Source organism: Taeniopygia guttata, chromosome 1, assembly GCF_048771995.1.
Source record: "Taeniopygia guttata chromosome 1, bTaeGut7.mat, whole genome shotgun sequence".
NCBI classification, from domain to species: Eukaryota; Metazoa; Chordata; class Aves; order Passeriformes; family Estrildidae; genus Taeniopygia; species Taeniopygia guttata.
The window spans coordinates 61,430,787-61,444,091 of record NC_133024.1 but is presented as its reverse complement, the minus strand read 5'-3'; the positions used below and the strand labels follow the sequence as shown (position 1 = coordinate 61,444,091).

The following is a 13,305-nucleotide window of genomic DNA, read 5'->3' as shown; positions in this document are numbered from 1 at the left end:
TGCTAGCACCAAATAAAAAACTTTAGTCATTTCCACCCTCTCAGCAATAAAGAGAGAAAAGTGATGATAGTAGAATTTTATTGGCTTTATTTAAACAGGCTTCTTCTCCCCCAACAATACTGTGATGCTACTATAAAACTTTTCTGACACATTACTTTAAACATTAGCACATGGACATGCCAGCTCTGCACTTCAGGAGCTGCAGCTCAATGCCAAGAGCTATTAGTCACATTAAAAAGTCTCTTCACAATACGGCAGATAGAGACGAGAGTGTCTGAGCCCTTCTGCCTTTGGTGCCACCCTGTGCCCTGTCACCCCCCTCCCCGGCTGTGGCCAGCTTGTACAGGGCAGCTCAGAGAGGTTTGTGCCAGCAGCTGGGAGCATGAGAGGTTTTGGGGAGCAGGAACTTTCTTTTCCCTGGTTTTAAGGTGGATGCCGCTGCAGAGCTCCACAGGGATTGCTGCAGCCAGCTGAGGACAAGTGATGAGAGAAGGGAAGAACAATGAAGTTAAGCAAACAAATGTCTCGTCTAGGTCTGGGGAACTTCTAGTCTAAATACATCCCTATCCTCCTTCGGTATACATGTGTGTGCTGCTCCTCAGGACAAATGGGGCCTTTCTTTTCAGACCCTTTGACTTCAGCAAGGATTGCACAGCTGGGATGATGACTTGTCTCCTCTTATTAAAACCACTTCTTACAAGTGTCGGCTGTGTCTCCATGTTCCTCTGAGTCACTTTTTTCAGAGGAAAGAGAAAAACAGAAAATCTTTTAAGACCTGATCTATCTTCTTTATGCACTTTTATCTATATTTAACCTGGTATGGGATGAAAAAAAATACATCTAATGTTATTAAAAATTGTGATTTATTCAGTAACCATTCTGGGTGTTTATCTGTCTCCATTTTTCCCCATGTACAGCTAAAAGCAAGAGAATCTGAAATAGCTAGAGCACTCCTAAGCAAAGACACAGCCTAGACAAAGCAGAATATTCCAGAAGAGACAGAGAGGGAGGGAGCATCCAGAGGGAATCAAACAAACCACATATATGACTGAAGAGAACTCTTAATCATACCTATAAAAATAGTAATATCAGTGGGTTGATTTTTGTTTGTTTCTTTTATTTTGCATTTAAAACAAGCACATTTCCTGCTGATGTCAGGCAGTGCCAGTTTGTAACATAAGACACACGCTGAAATACAAGATGGAGAATGTGCACACACACTGCATAAGAGAGGCTACAATCTGCAAAAGTGAACGTTGAATCCATATATCAATTGAAATGACCTACAATTCAGGCAGTAATCATTTTGAAACAATCTCACATGAATTCACCTTCACAAGATTAGAGGCTGATGTCACCAGGAGGGTGAAGTCATCAGCAATGACTTAAGCTAATGGGAAAATGCCAGAAAAACTCGATCAGTCTGTTGAGAAGAGCTTAACCTCTTCCAAGCAACAAGGAATGCTGAGAATTATTTACTTCTTTTGTTTGCAGTATTTCCTGAGTGGGTTTTAGCACAGAAAAGCTTGCAGTTGACTAATGGGGACAGGGAATGAAATCTCCTTCCTACTGTGTGGCTGGTGATCGCTGTTTGGAAATTTTAAAGCCATATGTCTGAATTCAAGTAGAATTTCAAGACAGAGAAAACTGGCAGTAAGCTGTGGGGATAATTTTGTGATGTACAGTCAATTCCAGCAACACTAACTCATGGGAGTAGTTCCTGCTCATTTTAGGTCACTGACACAGCGGATTCGGCAAGGGGACTTGGGCTCAGCTTTACATTCATTAGAGACGAAGATTTAGAACAGAGACGTGGCCTGTGGTGATTATGGCAAGCTTTCCCCAGACAAGCAAACCAAGCTGCCCATAGCCACACGTGGTGGGGCTGACAGCAAGCCATACCAGGCAGCTATGCCAGCTCAACACGTGTTGGGTGTCTTCCTGAGGTAATAGCAGAGCACATGATTTAGAGTCAGTGGCATTAAAAACGATTGGAGTCATCGTGGAAAGTACAGATATTTTTGTTTGACTGTGTAATGTGTGCCTGTGTGGGAGTGGTGTGAGCTTGTTCTATTTCCAGCCTGTGAATACCGAGGTGTGACAAGCCTGCTTCCCCGCTCCTTCAGCAAATGGTGCGGGCAGTGCCACTCCCTGGCGACTGAGCTCGGGCACAGCACAAACCATCTGACAGAGAGCTGAAACCAAGAGGTGGGCCTGACCCTGGGTGCCACAAAGCTCACTGGCTCCTTGCACTTGGGCTCGGTGCCCCAAGCAGAGCATACAGGAAGGATTTGCTGGTGTGGTCAAGTGGCCTCTGCCAAGCTGGTGAGCAGGCTGCTTTTGCACTGACGTGGATATTCTCGATGCACACAGTCCATGTGGCACCTCAGGCAGCTCATTAGCAGCATTTAAGAGAGCCGCCAAGCCCCACCTTACCAAGCTACAGCTCCACGCACAGCTGCAGAGCCCAGGTGGGCTCCAACTCTAATGAGACCAGATCTGCTCTGCTCTGCTCGATTCCCTGGAAATAAGATTAGGACTTGGCCCTCTGTCTATCTGAAATGTTTTTCATGTTTTAAAGCCACATGTTTTCTTTAACCCCCTCTTGCTCTGCAACACTCTTGTAACTAATTTACTTCTTAAAGCTTGAAAGAGAAGAGCATTCTCTCACAAAACAAGTCTACGCTTTGAGTTGAAATGCTGAAGGTTAAATGAAAGGTCCTCTAACAGTACATGCTGGTTGAATTATAAATATGGAGATGCACAAGTCCAGCCAGTATGACCTATCAATCCTAAAAGAACTTAAATTATGATCTTTCCAGAATGGCTCAGCTGGCAGCCTGTAGGCCAGATGTTGTTAAGTAGGTTAGTCCATCATATTTTCCATGAAGGAGTTAAAGAGTCGCTGCTTGGACGACAGGCAGAGGCAAATCTCCCTGCTGCCTGCCCAGCTCTCAGATCTGCCACCACCACAGATATGTGGGACTCCAGCCTGCTTCTGAAAAACAGGCAGAGAAGCCAGGGCTGCCAGTTCCTCTGGCCAGGTTGCTGCAGTTCACAAGGAGAAGGGAATCCCAGGAATAATTTGTAGCCCTTTTGGCCATCAAAATGAAGTCACCTGCACTTAAAAGATCCATATTTTATCTTCAAATGGCCTCATATTTAACAGCATGTTTTCCCAAGCAGGAAGTACTTGTCCAAGAAAAAAATCTGCAGCTGCAGACAAAAGGACTCCAGGATTTTAGGACCGGGTTGTCCTTGTTTCACAGGACCCACACAGTACCAGACAGAGAAATATTGAGTGGTTCAGCAGTATACTGCAGGTAAATATAATATCCTTCCTCTTTTCCTTTTCCACTTCACTCTCCATCCTGGCAGATCAATTTCAAAGCAATCTCTCCACCCTGAAAGTGGGTTGACTAAGTATGAACTGCCCATAGTCATTTGCACAGTAGTAGAAGATATCTTCCACACAGGTACCTCATACTGTTTTGAAGAAATTAAGAATCCATGGATTGGGCTGTAGCTCAGTTTTTGCACTATTTTGACATTACATTGCTTACATTTTCTTCTTACCCAGGCAAAGAATCTGTTTTCCTGATGGCACTGAAGGGAAGACAAATTGCTCAGTGTTCAAGAGGCAAGTTTTGAGCTGCATAACGTGCTTACAAAAAAACAACAGATCAGGGTAGAGCTAAGAGTATTGCTAGTTTCCAAGGAGTGGAAACTACTATGCCTTCATCCCAAACCCATCCTGAGTCCCTATCCAAAGGAGAGTGCTCCTGTAGGGCTTACTGAACTAGCAGAGTTGGATGCTTCATCTACAAATCTCTACTTAGAACCCCACTTTATTAGGGCTCTGATCTAGTGCTATACAATCAAATGAAAAAAAGAGCCTCCAGCTTCTGCAATGCCATGGTTGGACAGAGTGCAGTGGCCTGAGCTCCCTTTACAACAAGTGAAGGTGAGGGAACTCCTCAACAGCTCAGTGCATCAGAAGGCTTCCTCAGCCTCTGAAGGTGCCTATTTCTTTCCAGCGATTGCAGAGGGGTCTGTCAGGGACTGAGCTCCTGATGGAGGTGGCACAGGAAGCACCTGAAGTTTGATGGGGGGTGACCAGCACTTCCTGCCCTGGGAAAGGATCCAGCACACACTTTGCTCTCACAGACTGGGACAAGGCGTTATGGTTGCCAGGTTCCTCAGGAGACACTGATCTTTTCCTTCTAATAGAGAACTCTGTTGGGACCATCTGCCTCCTGGAGTGAAGGGAAGAGAGGCGGTAATTCTACCTCTCTCGTTATCCTACTGTGCCTTATGAAGCAACCCGTACTGGAAGCTTATAAAAAAATATTAAGACCTTATATTCTGTAAATCAAGTCCCAAAAAGGGAAATTTCTACAATCTTAATTACAATTTGCTGTAGGAGGTCCAATTCTAGCCAGTTTTCAAGCTTGTGGCAGCTGACTTATTATTGTAGCACGCTTGATGGAAATACAAAATTGCATATCCTCCTTTGTAAGATGACTTCTCAGGCTCTGGTGCTTGCTGACTGTCAGTGGATTATATATTAAATTTTTCTGTCAGCGTGTAATAAAAAGGAAGTTAAAAAAAAGTTAAAGCAATACATGAAAATAATTCCATTCATATTAGGTATTTTAAAACCCACCAGCTAGTTTTGGGCTGCCCATGTATGGATAACTGAATGAAAAGACAAGGTCTTCAGCCCCTCACAGAGCAATGCAAGGCCTGGCCATTAATTTCAGTTTTATGCTACCAGGGAGAACTGGGGATTTCCTGCTACCAGCAGTGCTCACACACTGTAAAGGATTGGCTCTAGATTTTGGCCACCTTAAATACACAAAGCTAGGGTAACTGGCAGGAGAAGCTTACACTGTGTTTTCTTCCAATGCATTTGTCAGAAGGCTTTGCCCATGTTGACTGGTTGAGATTAGCCAGAGAAACACCAGGAAATTATTGTGGGGATGTCTTTCCCTTCCTCTTTCTCCTTCCCCACTACCTCAAGCTTCATGTAGCAGAGCAGAACTATAAATGTCTGTCCTAGATGCCTTAGCAGTGTTCTTCTCAGAGCTTGCTACCCACCACATCAGGCTATTTAACCTACCAATGGGTGACACTATCCAATCTCCACCAAACAAAAATCTCACAAACAAATTCAGCCATTCTGGTCTCTGATGGATCCAACAGGATGCAGTACACACCACTGCACATCATGCAGCACAAGGAACATCTTTTTTGACTGCTGCAATCATCTCATTCCCAGTCCTTACACACAACCAGTAAAGTTGATAGCATGTGTGCTTGAGAAGGCAACACCAAAATGGTTAAGCAAGTCAATAGACCTTGCTTTGCTGGTAAGATTTTGGAGAACTGGAAATGGTAGAAAAAGCCCAGCCAGATGTCTCTACACTCTGACTCAGGAGAAGGTTTTCAATTATATTATTAGAACATGCCTTAATTAACAGAGCTACTTAAAAATTATCCACAGCTCGTACTGTATCCAGATCTGTATAAATAATCTGTTCTTCAGTCCCTTGAAAAATAAACAAAAATGAACAGGAACAAAACCATTTTGAGTCAAAAAAATATTAATTTTGAAGTGCAATTTTATTTCTGTACTTGAAGTTAGGTACTTTTATAAACAAAATAACATTCTGGAAACAAAAAAAAAGCATTTTATTTAGAAAACAACCTTTAAAATTTTTTAAAGTAATCAGCTGGTTTTCAGCCAAAATAATTTGATGAGGTCAACAAAAACTTCGCCAGCACCTTCAATAACCCAAATCTGTTTTTTTTTTTATTTTTTTTTTAAATTTTATTTTTTCTTTTTTTTACATATATATTGAAAGACCAAAACATTTCTCTCAGCTCTGGTTGCAGCTTCAGTCCTAAAAGAGGTTCATTTTTCACTTCCCTGTGTTGGAGAACGCATATTTTTCTTTACTTGCTCTTTATATCTTTCATGATATTAGGGAATTTGAATAGTAAACACTGAAAAGAAAAGCTTGCTATTTGTTATCTGATCTTTAATCCCAGCTCTACCCTTTGTACATTTTGTCTAGGGAGCTATGTTTTTCAAAAACATACGGGAAACTCATCTGCTAATCTGTCAACAAGCCATTTATCTGTACTGTCTGCTCTACATTTGTTTTGCTATGTCACTATGCACCGAATGTTTGATGCAGATGTTTTGACACAAGGGGTAGAGCAAAATGAAATTTGTTGTTTCCTGACACCACCACCCTCAAAAGATTTATTTAAACAAAAAAATCTGGCCTAATTTTTAAAAATAACGGAGTACTCCATGATCATGTGTGACTTCCCAATACCTCCAGTCAAGGTGTTGCCTTCTGTTTTAAGGAAATTACACCAGCAAATATTTTATACCTTCTAAAAAGATACAGAAGAATAATTTCACTCTGATTGCCACATTTATGTTGGAATCCAATGCACAGCTTCTGTTAATGAAAAGTAGAAAACATAGTTTGCAACAAGCACCTCCCAGATGAGAGCTAGTCCAAACATTCAAAGCCAGAACTGAAACACTCCTGTCTGTTCCCATATGTTGCACCAGTAATTGTGCCAGACATCTCACCACCTGAGAACGGATGGAAAGACATCTGCTTCCTTTCAGACAGCACCTTACACCAAGCCCTGGGCTCCTGCTCACTCAGTCCACTTTCTTTAACTGCTTCCAATTCAGGAGAGGGGAAGGAAAAAAACCCAAATCCCTCTTTACAGCAAATATTACATGAGCAGTGTGACTCATGTAGATATGGTTGGTAGGACACTCAAAAACAAAGTTTCAGGTTCAGATTACATTGTCAACAGGTCAGTACATATTTTAAAGGATATGTAAAGGCATATGAAGACAAATCACCTGGGTTAGGCTGGGTGGCCGGATAACCTGATGCAGTCTTTATTTGAGACACCCTAATGTATGCAGGAACGGGCCATGGCCACACCACCTGCTAGCGGGTGAGATCCTGGCATTCACATGCACTGTGGAAGGGCTGGGTGAGTGCATGTGCCTGGCCCAAGACCTCAAGCCAGCCTGTCTTCTTCCTTGTAGATCCCAGGACAAAAGCCATGCCCAAGGGCTGTGCTTGGGCGTCCCCACTAACAGCAGGCCTGGCAGGTGAGCTGGGACTCAAGAACAAACTCAGCCCCCCCCCGTTTATGTGTTTGCACAGGGACATCATAAGGCCAGTTCATCCCATTGAATTTTACTTATGGGCCCCTTAGAGTCACTGAATTGAGACAGTGGGAGCTTGCTTGGGAGCAACGCCTGGCCTTAGGGGCTGGAATTTAAAGTAGATCACATCCTAAAGCACCTAGCTTTCTCTGCAGGCTTTGGAAAACCCCTACCAACTGTCTTAGATCAGGTGTCTAAATGTAGATGGAACCAGCTAAGCCATATTGCCAGCACTAGTATTATATACATATATACAAATATATATATGTGCATTTCTAACCATCTTCATACAAAAAGATCCTCAAAAATATTTTGTTTTAAATTTACAGTGGAGAGAACTATGTTCACTACAAAGCCTGGATGAGGTGCTCTCAGAAACCATAGAGGAATGGGCCTCAAGAAATGAGAAAACCCTCAACCTGTAGAGGCATAAAATGAATTCACAACTGTGAAGATGATGCCACCTGGACTACTTCCAGAGGCATGAGGACCATCATAAATTACCTTGTGGCTTCCAGCCAAGAGCTTGCAGCTGAGGCAGGTTCTTTGCTATCCAGCTGAGCACAGGAGAGGCAGCCTGGGAGACAGGGAAATTAGGAGGAAAAAAACAGGAGAGCAAAGGACAAATTACTTCTAGCACTGAATCCCATTGTATGGCTAGATTCATTAGCTAGAAAATGTAGCCGTACTTTTACCACTTTGCACCAGTTCATCCTCTGATTCAGATCAGCTTTTCAAGTCATTGCATCTCTGCATTTCTGTAAGCATGACCATGCTTGACTCTGTTTCATATCCTACTTTTACATCCACACTTTCTCAATGTGCTCATCACATGAAAAAAATAATATTAAGCCAAAAAGCAATTTTCTGGAAGCACCACATGAGAGTTGTAGAGAATGAGACTGCCTTTGTTTCCTTCTTCTTGAGCTAGCTGACTACAAGGAAAGAGAGCAATATGTCTCTTGAGAGGAACCACTTAAGAGGTTTTTACTGTAAAATATAATATGAGACCCTGGAGGAAGAACTACCAACTTTCTAGCTGCCTTACCTGCTCTCATGCCAGCTGCTCTTGTGATTTATATGTATGATACACAAGTGCTGATAGTATCAAAAATGTCCATGCTCTTGATACAACTGTTATTATTGCAGCTTATCCAAGAAGTGTACATTAACAGGGGAAGGAACCATGATTATCTGAAATGTGATAGCGAGCGCAGTTTTTCTGTTCAGGGATTTTTAGTTATTTCCCCATTCCTAAATCTGCTCATGTAATTTTGGAGAGCTCTGTGGATTTTCAGTTCCCTGTCACACTGCACAGCCAGTTTAAGGTAGCAAAATTAAAGAAGTGTTCTGGCTGCTTCAGCCATTTCAGTCTGAAAATTCTTTGGTTTCAAATCAGAAAAATCAACACAGATCCATTAAAGCAAATCATCCATGTGACTGCTAAATAACTTAAAGAGGAAATTAAGAACTAGCAGATGGCACAAGAAGTTGTATATGGCTTCATAAGCACCACTTTAATCTGCCTAACTTTTCCCAAAATTTGTAAAGACCAATCATGTAAATCAAGATGAAGTTGTTCTGCACTGATCAGCTCTTTCCTGGATGTGTTTTAAGTTTTACTGTTTGAATTGCTTTGCTTCTCTGGGGATTGTCTGGGGAGGAAGTATTAAGCCCCAGGAAAAAAAAAAAAAAAACAGTGTCCAGGTGCACTTTCAGCAGTCTAGAGGATGGCTGTGCATGGCACAATGCTTTTCTATGGGCCAAATAAAGCTGACCGTTCTTCCTATTGCCATGCTGCATTGTAGACTCCTGTCTACTGTGTCATCCTCTGACATGTCTTTCAGCACTCCACCTCCCCTTGGAAACCTGCATTTGCAGTCCTTTTACAGTGGCTGCTGCCCAGAATTCATTCAATTTCAATATTGCTTCTCCATGCATCAGTGGGTCCTGAGGGAAATCCTTCTACATCCATGGGTCCAGGGAGTTCTTAATTCTTCTGACTGAATGGATACATCTACTTTAGGATTTCAGTTTGGATTAGGAGCATGCTTGGAAGTGAATCTCTAGTCTGTCCCCACATAATGTGCCTTGGTTCACATCACAGAATGGGCTCAGAGCACATGAACTTTCAAACAAAGCTTGCAGAAATTGTGCCTGTGGAGCCAGCCTGCTCCATCAGCCAATGGATGTGCTGTGAATGACCCAGCCTAGAGCCAGTGGGGAGGAAACCTTCCTGGATCATGTTTGGTGTGGGTGTCAGGACCTCAGCCACAACTCTTTTGCTTTACAAACCTCCTGTTGATCTGCACTGCCTGCTAATACAGATACAGTCAGCAAATGCTATAGGAAGTCTAGGTTAAATTCCGAGCCTAAAATCTTTAAAATGGGTGTAAAAAAAAACTTACTTAAAGCATTAGGAAAGACATCTGGCTGTTGATATATAAATCTTATCTTTGTGGGAATACAGTTAACCTGCAATACAAGCGTTCCCAGAAGCACAGCTTATTTCTGGTGTAACCTGAGTTTACATTTGGCCTTTTACTAGTATAAATATTTTAGTAAAACTGGCCAGATCACAACTGGCACAGTTCTTATGGTAAACTTTTAAGTCTAAACTGTTTTTGGAGTGAGTGAGATTCAGTCCTCCATCCACAGTCTAAGTGACTGGCATGAGACCACCGCAAAACTGAGGCCAGAGATCAAGGCTGGGCAGAACATCAGAAGGATGCTCCTCGTTGGAGGAGAGACAAATCTGTGACCTTTCCTGAGGACCTCTGAAACTACAGCAATTATGGAACAGGTGATTTGTATGCTAAAAAATTAAGTGTAAATGTTTCTCTCCTAAGAGCTAGTAGAAAACTCAGCACAGACAAAATTCTCCCTTCGCCCTCGGGGAAGCCAGTAAGTGTGATAATTCCACAAAATTAGCATGTAATGAAATATTCACTTGTGAGACACAAGAAATGTGTTATCATGTAGAACATTTTGGGGTTGGGCCTGCTTACCTTTTCACTGGTTTTATGCTGATGCGATGCTAGCTTACTATAATACAGCTACTTCTGACTTGCAGCACTGAAAGTGTTAAGTCTGACTTCTTAGGTGTATGGATATTTCAAAAGGCATGAGGCCAGCAGGTAAACAGATTTACACTGATCTCTTTGAAACATAGTGTGCTTCATCCCATTTCTGTTATAAAATGAAAGTTACAAAGAAAATAAAAGAAACAGCTCCATCTCCATTTACAGGAAAATATTTTACATGATGTGACACCATTGGGAACTGGCAACTGTCTCAGTTCAAATCCATCGATCTAATACCTTTTCGAAGTCATTCCCTGTATTACTGCCACCATGCATTCTATTCCAAGCTACTAAGGCTTTGATATAAGAACAAATTCCTATTGAAAAAGCCAGCTGTTAATGTGTAAGCTCATATGCTGGTGATGTGCTTAAACGCTTTCCTAACTGGTCCCTGGAACTGATGGAACATGACATAGAAAGTCCAGTGCATTCATTTCTAGAGCAGACGTCCTCATTGTACACATTAACAATCATAGTTCCCCATCAGCAGCATTCACACAAATTAACTCCTTCACTTCAGTGTCATTATTTATGCCAGTGCTCCTATGAGGCCCTGGCCAGTAACCTTCCTTTGCTCTTCACCTCAGACCATTTCTCTGCTTAAAATCTTGATTTGTCAAATCGGAAGACTGAAATAACTGTTGGTCATCTGCACTGTACAAATAAAGAATATCAAAATGCCACACAGAATAAAATGAACAGTACATGCCTTGAAAGCAATACCCAAAACACTTGGAAGATGCTTGCTCTGTTGAAAATTACTGTGAATTTCCAATATATTTTCAAGCAGACAGAGGGTGTATGTAAATGTAATTTACCGATGAAAAACCATTTAGCTGTTCTGCCAAGGATGAATTGCTGTGAATACTGTGGAAGACTTCTGAATTTTGAAACAACTTTCATATAATTTTGAGGCCGCTGAGAGGGCCTTGTCTGCTGTAACAACTTTATACAGTATGTTTTCACCTCCTTGTATGACTTTTGTTTTGTATTATTATTATGAATTATTCGTGTTTTGGTAATTTCAAAAATCCCCAGGAATGGTCTAGGATCCCCATTATGTGAGGATTATACGGGCACAGAAGAATACGCACAGCAGTGTTAAAAGTAATCTGCAAGTTGCACTTTGTCTGAATATGCTGTATTTGGAGATTACTTTGTAAGCATTTTTTCTAAGCATCTACCACTTGGATAATGCACTGAAATACCTTTGGGAAGTCTCTGCATGACAACACGCATTCATCTTAGACACAGTAAATTTAAAGCTCTCTCCCATAACACAATAGTATTAGGCCCTTTGAGTTCTGTTAAAATGACAATGTCTCAGGACTGTTGTGCTTCTGCTAAGCATATTTTAAAGCCTAAATTAAATAAAATTATGTAATGAACTGTATACACTTATAATTTAATTATGTAGTTGTGTCATATTAAACTATGAGCAGGATTTCTAAAAAAATCAGACTCAGAAATCAATTCTCCATTTATGATTCATGCTGACATGCTTTATCGTTAGCAGTGCAGATCAAAGAAAGAACATGTAGAAAAGCTGGAGAGTGTTTCTTTGCACAGTAGAATGAGAGTTTTGTGAACATAAAGCACAAGAGAAGCCTCTTTATTTAGATGCCTATTTAGTAACTGAGTCACGTACATATTGTTGGACATGAAGAAAAGTTTTAGGACAGCCTTACTAAATCTTACCTCCCTGGGGTATTTTTTTAATTGAAAATATCAGCAGTGTTTTCATTATCATAGCAAAGGACAGGCAGTGAGTTCTGTACCTTGGCTAGCTTATGACCATGATAATTTTGCAGAAATGCTTTAGGATAACATATCAAACAGAAAACAAGCAATTGACTAGCTCTTCCAGTTTTTACTCAAGTGTGTGCTTTTGGTGCTCTCTGACAGCATGTCTGAGCCCTTCTCTGCCTCATACGTGCGTTTCCCCTGCACAAGAGGCAGCAGTGCCATTGCAGACATCACCAGCACAGAGAGGCAGACAAAGCACAAGAGCACAGGATGCCAAGAGCCATACCTGCACCCAGAATGAGAACAGGAATCTCCATTCCTTCCTCTGTCTCCTCCCTCTTCCCAGGGGCCGTCCTCCCAGAAAAGGGTGAACGTCCTCAGTGCTGGGGGCAGTGCCTGCCTCCCCTCCAATGTCTCCAGTCTGTGACAAGATGGAGCTGCAGCAGCAAGGAGGGAAACCAGCTCCAGCTCAAAATGTTGAGACCTCTAGGAGCTCATGTCAGTGAGGCATGGGGAATGAGGGGCCACCATGAGGTGAGGGCAACTCTGACCAAGGACATCTGCTAGGATGCTGATCTTCCCAGGATTCTATCCCCACAGTGGGTCCCATCCAAAAAGACCCTGACTCTACTAGGAGGCGTGCTGCCAGACTAATAAAAAGGCATTGTATTTGTAACAAGTTCTTCTTACCTCTGTAGCATAAGAAAAGCTTCAAGAACTCAGGCCAACTGGAGCAGTGTCTCCAGCAGGGACAGGGTGAAATTTCCTTTGCCATGGGACATCTGCAGCTTTCCCCGTCCCATCTCAGTCACCCAGGGGACTAGGTCTGCACTGACACCTCAAGATGTGGACGTCCTGAGGATTTATACAGGTGGATGATGACAGATTGACCTTTATTATGTACTCCTTTTGTAATAACACTCAATGCACCCTTTGTCTTCCTGACCACTAATAAGCAGAGAGCTAATAAATACTAACTCTCTCTTGAGAGGCAGAAGTTAGGTACAGACTTTTTTTTGTACATGTGTACATTACTGATCTTATTTTTCCTCTTGTGTGCCTCACCTTGCAGTGAATTCCTGGTCCCTGTGCGTCTGCTCTTCTGCAAGCATTACCTTTTTCATGACTCAGTCACACACATTTTAAAACCTTCATTCAAGTCTTCACAGCTACCTTTAGTTTTACTATCTTGTATAATCTTTAATCACTGATAAGTGTTGATACCTTGTACCATACCTTTTATTAGGTCATTTATGAAGATGA

General features: G+C 41.9%; 1 long non-coding RNA gene across 2 annotated transcripts in view; it reads right to left on the bottom strand.

The window, feature by feature from the left end:
* Positions 1–12,474, bottom strand: part of LOC140684187 (uncharacterized) — a 39,972-nt gene extending 27,498 nt beyond the window's left edge. For both annotated transcript variants that reach the window (XR_012056108.1, XR_012056109.1), the window contains exons 1-2: positions 12,329–12,474; positions 7,718–7,790 (exon numbers count right to left, since the gene is read on the bottom strand). This is a non-coding gene — a long non-coding RNA (uncharacterized lncRNA). The remainder of the gene's footprint in view (positions 1–7,717; positions 7,791–12,328) is intronic.
* Between the last annotated feature and the right edge of the window lie 831 nt (positions 12,475–13,305).